The sequence below is a fragment of the Thalassophryne amazonica genome, chromosome 19 (assembly GCF_902500255.1).
Source record: "Thalassophryne amazonica chromosome 19, fThaAma1.1, whole genome shotgun sequence".
NCBI classification, from domain to species: domain Eukaryota; kingdom Metazoa; phylum Chordata; class Actinopteri; order Batrachoidiformes; family Batrachoididae; genus Thalassophryne; species Thalassophryne amazonica.
In genome coordinates, this window is record NC_047121.1 from 18,139,732 (window position 1) to 18,145,731 (window position 6,000).

The following is a 6,000-nucleotide window of genomic DNA, read 5'->3' on the forward strand; positions in this document are numbered from 1 at the left end:
GTTTAGGTTCTTATCAGATACATTATTTTATGTTCACTTCAATTTTGTCATTTGATTTTTAAATGGACCACAATGAAAACAAGTTTTAACTTTCTTGTCATCCATGTATTTTTAACGTATTTACAATGATATGTACGTCCAGTGAACTTAGTAAATAATCTCACTTTTAATAAATCTCGCTTTTAATATAAAGATGACTTGCCCTGCTGGAATGGCATGTGAGCCAAGAAAGTAACGTACGTTGTTTGGTGTTAGCTAATAACTGCAGCTTCACCAAAAATATTAATCCTATCAACATTCCATTTTCGCAGCGTTCCTCCTTGACCCAAAATACATAAGCATACCAAACGACAAATGTCAGCTGCCCACAGTTTCTCTGTGATTGAAGTTGCACACACGCACAGCTGCTGTAAGTAGGTGCTTTTAATTGGACAAATGAAGATGGTGGCAGAAGACATTCAGAACACTACACATTTCATTCATGGTACCAACATGAGACTTAACTCACTTAGATAACAGCAGCATGAGACTTAATACTAAACCAATTGAACTACAAAAACACAATAGTAACACCACCAACACTGTTAAACTAACATGTTTAAAACCTCAAAACCCTGAACTCCCATGGTGCATTGCAGCACAATGGCCATTGTTTACTGGTTAGATAAAATTGCTAATTTATCCAAAAATATTTGTCTTATCAACTTTCTGTTTTCGCAGCATTCATCCTTGACCCCAAGTACATAAGCATACCAAATGACAAATGTCAGCTCTCCCTGGTTTTAGCATGATTGAAGCCATACACACACATGCACACAGAGGCCACTTGGCTATTAAAATATAGATGTCCTTTATTTCTGACATGTTTGGAAGTCATTTTTCTGACTTTCAATATGATAACCAGAGTTCTCGCTAGCGCAGTTGAGCATAGGGAGCTCCTACATTGTGATTTTGATCCCCTACACTGTGATTCTTCCCACGTGGGGGGAGGGCAGGGTTTTAGAGAGTAAGCCATCCAGCCGTCATTTGGACGGTCAATTTTCGAAAAGGACCGTGAAAAAAACAGTGGACGGCTTGCTCAAAGCCGTCAGCTGGGGGGAGGGGTTTCCTGAACGGAGGCATGAGATGCTACATTCTAATCCAATTACATTTTTCCCGCTAATCTGATTGGTTAATCGTGTGATATTTCAGACTATATAATATTGGGGTAATGGTGGCAAAATATTTAATCATTTCACATTTAGATGTATTACTCTGTGCCCTGACTGCAGCCAGCTTGCTCTGTGTCAGCCTAATCCCATCAGATCTCAGAAGCTAAGCAGAGCAGGATCTGGATAGTACTACTTGGATGGGAGATCTCTTTGGAACACCAGCAGCTGTGTGTGTTTCTCCAGGTAAAACTGGAGTTGCATCAGGAAGGGCATCCGGCGTAAAACTTGTGCCAGTTACCAATGCGGATCTGGTTGTATCTGCTGTGGCGACCCTGAACAAAACCGGGAGCAGCCGAATGAACAACAACAACTCTGTGCCCTGACTGGTGTTCTGACGAGATGTCATTCCTGTCCTCCGCGCAACTGTGCACGCATGCGCAGTATTGTCGGGAAGTGGAACTGTCGATTTCTGCGATGAGATGCACAGTTCAACAGAACACCGGCTGCACACGCTGCTAGCTGTTAGCGCTGTTAGCTGAGAGCGAGAGAAAATTGAGTACTGACGCCACCAATGCTGATGAAATGTGTGAATTTAAGATACCATATGAAAGTATCTGTGGATTCTGATGCAGAATTACCGTTTCACATTTGATGGATTTTCATGTTTGATGGATTACTTCGTGCCATGACTGCTGTTGCAGCAACGCTGCCTCATGGTAAGCCTTGTCGACTGAATTACCTATAGAAAATAAACTGAATAACCCCATTGTGTCTGATAATTTGTGGACGTTAATGCTGTTGTACGAGGTCTGTCAATAAAGTATAGGTCCTTTTTATTTTTTTCAAAAACTATATGGATTTCCTTAATATGTTTTTACGTCAGACATGCTTGAACCCTCGTGCGCATGCGTGAGTTTTTCCACGCCTGTCGGTGACGTCATTCGCCTGTGAGCACTCCTTGTGGGAGGAGTCGTCCAGCCCCTCGTCAGAATTCCTTTGTCTGAGAAGTTGCTGAGAGACTGGCGCTTTGTTTGATCAAAATTTTTTCTAAACCTGTGAGACACATCTAAGTGGACACGGTTCGAAAAATTAATTTTTCAGTGAAAATTTTAACGGCTGATGAGAGATTTTGAGGTGATACTGTCGCTTTAAGGACTTCCCACGGTGCGAGACGTCGCGCAGCGCTCTCAGGCGCCGACGTCAGCCTGTTTCAAGCTGAAAACCTCCACATTTCAGGCTCTATTGATCCAGGACGTCGTGAGAGAACAGAGAAGTTTCAGAAGAAGTTGGTTTCAGCATTTTTTCCGGATATTCCACTGTTAAAGGAGATTTTTTTTAATGAAAGACGTGCGGACGGGTCCGCGCGTCGGGACGCAGCCGGCGCGGTGCGGCGGCACAGGAAAAACACCTCCGTGTTGATAACCATTTGTAAAATCCAGGCGACTTTTGATGGCTTTCAGTGGAGTGAGTATCTGAGAAATTGTTTAACAGCTGGACATGTTCCAACTTGTCCTTAAGGCTTCCAACAGAGGTGTTTTTCTTGTGGCGTTGCGTCGCGGCGGCTGTGAGCCGACACTGCAATCCGTCCGCACGTCTTTCATCAAGCTGAAAACCTCCACATTTCAGGCTCTATTGATCCAGGACGTCGTGAGAGAACAGAGAAGTTTCAGGAGAAGTCGGTTTCAGCATTTTTTCCGGATATTCCACTGTTAAAGGAGATTTTTTTTAATGAAAGACGTGCGGACGGATTGCAGCATCGGCTCGCAGCCGCCGCGACGCTCCGCCACAGGAAAAACACCTCTGTTGGAAGCCTTAAGGACAAGTTGGAACATGTCCAGCTGTTAAACAATTTCTCATATACTCACTCCACTGAAAGCCATCAAAAGTCGCCTGGATTTTACAAATGGTTATCAACACGGAGGTGTTTTTCCTGTGCCGCCGTACCGCGCCGGCTGCTTCCCGATGCGCGGACCCGTCCGCACGTCTTTCATTAAAAAAATCTCCTTTAACAGTGGAATATCTGGATAAAATGCTGAAACCGACTTCTTCTGAAACTTCTCTGTTCTCTCACGACGTCCTGGATCAATAGAGCCTGAAATGTGGAGGTTTTCAGCTTGAAACAGGCTGACGACGGCGCCTGAGAGCGCTGCGCGACGTCTCGCACCGTGGGAAGTCCTTAAAGCGACAGACAGTATCACCTCAAAATCTCTCATCAGCCGTTAAACTTTTCACTGAAAACCAGCTTAATTTTTCAAACCGTGCCCACTTAGATGTGTCTCACAGGTTTAGAAAAAATTTTGATCAAACAAAGCGCCAGTCTCTCAGCAACTTCTCAGACAAAGGAATTCCGACGAGGGGCTGGACGACTCCTCCCACAAGGAGTGCTCACAGGCGAATGACGTCACCGACAGGCGTGGAAAAACTCACGCATGCGCACGAGGGTTCAAGCATGTCTGACGTAAAAACATATGAATGAAATCCATATAGTTTTTGAAAAAAATAAAAAGGACCTATACTTTATTGACAGCCCTCGTACACTCGCAAATAGCCGTAAAACTCCTTTTTACCGGCTCCACTTACGTGTCATCGGTAAAGCTCAATTTGCAACCGTATAACCAGCATGAATGTATGCAAACCATCAGACATAACAGGGTTATTCCCTAATTCTGAAAGATCAGTGCACGTGAGATAGCGAGTACAGAGCAGAGAGGGAAGATTTTAACCTGAGCGTGAAATAATGTTAAGAAAAACAAAACTGGAGCTGCATTATTTCTCTTTCAACCTTCTCTACTAGCGCTGTACTGATGGTACCATCCTGTTCACACCATGTGCACGTGTAGGCGACAATTATACAGAATTTACCAGATGAAATAAATGGTTAACATTACTTAAAAATTAGAATATACGTATTAACTGAATAAAATCATGCATACGTGTGTTTAAATAAAAGAAACCTGATGTGGAGAAACTGCAGTGATGAACAGAAGCAGAAATCTCATTAAGGAGGTGAGAACAATGAAATTTACAAGACTGTTATTTTACAAAGGATTTTTTTTTAGCCTTGAGCTTAATGTAATTGTGTTATGTTCAAGCACAAAACGTGACTGAGGAGAAAAATAAAACAAGACGATAACTTCCATCACACTAAAATGAACTTGAGTCCGAATAAAAATACAAGCTGATAATTTTTAATGTCATTTTTCAAAGTTATTAGGCTGCAGCTATATGTTTTATTTATTTCAAAGTAAGTTACCTGTTATTTTATTCTTTTTCAAAAAACGGAGAGTCAAATAAGCCTGCATTGTTCTGTTCAGTTTATATCAGTTTCCTTGGACATGTCTGTGTGGTTTGGTCTTTACATCAGTTCATCAAAGTTCTTAAAAACAATAAAATGTTAACGCTTTTCTTTACAGTAGTTCTGTAATTTCAAGAAATGCAACAGAAACAACCACAAATCAGAAACATTAGGACTGTATGTAAAGTTAAACATAAAAATACTGCACTAGTCAGTTTCTCCACTCACCCACATAAGGCAAAGATTCTTCCAGAGTTGTGTCTTGGTGGCATCCCTCACTCGTTTTCTTCCAGCGTGGTCATTTAGTTTTTGAGAACTGCCTACCTGACACAGATTTGCCATAAAGTACCACAGTGTTTGTGTTGTATTTCTGAATGATTGATGTAAATGAAGTCTAAGAAATGCTGAAGATCAAAGGTTTCTAAAGTCTTTTTTTACTTAAAGCTAAAATGTACAGTAATCGGAAATTAATCTTGAAGTAAAAAATATTTGTTAGGATTTTCTTCCGAAAACTGCTGTGTATAAATTAGCAGTTCTGATGCTCCTCTGACACACATTGCGACCTGATGCCTTGATTCTTTTGGCTTTAAAGTAAGGCTGTAACAAAGATGAAAATCTTGAGCTTTTCTTTACAAAATTTGGCCCACCGGCCAGACATGTAGGACATACGAGGGCTGTCAATAAAGTAACGGTCCTTTTTATTTTTTTCAAAAACTATATGGATTTCATTCATATGTTTTTACGTCAGACATGCTTGAACCCTCGTGCGCATGCGTGAGTTTTTCCACGCCTGTCGGTGACGTCATTCGCCTGTGAGCACTCCTTGTGGGAGGAGTCGTCCAGCCCCTCGTCGGAATTCCTTTGTCTGAGAAGTTGCTGAGAGACTGGCGCGTTGTTTGATCAAAATTTTTTCTAAACCTGTGAGACACATCGAAGTGGACACGGTTCGAAAAATTAAGCTGGTTTTCAGTGAAAATTTTAACAGCTGATGAGAGATTTTGAGGTGATTCTGTCGCTTTAAGGACTTTTCACGGTGCGAGACATCGTGCAGCGCTCTCAGGCGGCGTCATCAGCCTGTTCAAGCTGAAAACCTCCACATTTCAGGCTCTATTGATCCAGGACGTCGTGAGAGAACAGAGAAGTTTCAGAAGAAGTCGGTTTCAGCATTTTATCCAGATATTCCACTGTTAAAGGAGATTTTTTTAATGAAAGACGTGCGGACGGATCCGCGCGTCGGGACGCAGCCGACGCGGTGCGGCGGCACAGGAAAAACACCTCCGTGTTGATAACCATTTGTAAAATCCAGGCGGCTTTTGATGGCTTTCAGTGGAGTGAGTATATGAGAAATTGTTTAACAGGCAGGACATGTTCCAACTTGTCCTTAAGGCTTTCAACAGAGGTGTTTTTCCTGTGGCGGAGCGTCGCGGCGGCTGCGTCCCGACGCGCGGACCCGTCCGCACGTCTTTCATTAAAAAAATCTCCTTTAACAGTGGAATATCCGGATAAAATGCTGAAACCGACTTCTTCTGAAACTTCTCTGTTCTCTCACGACGT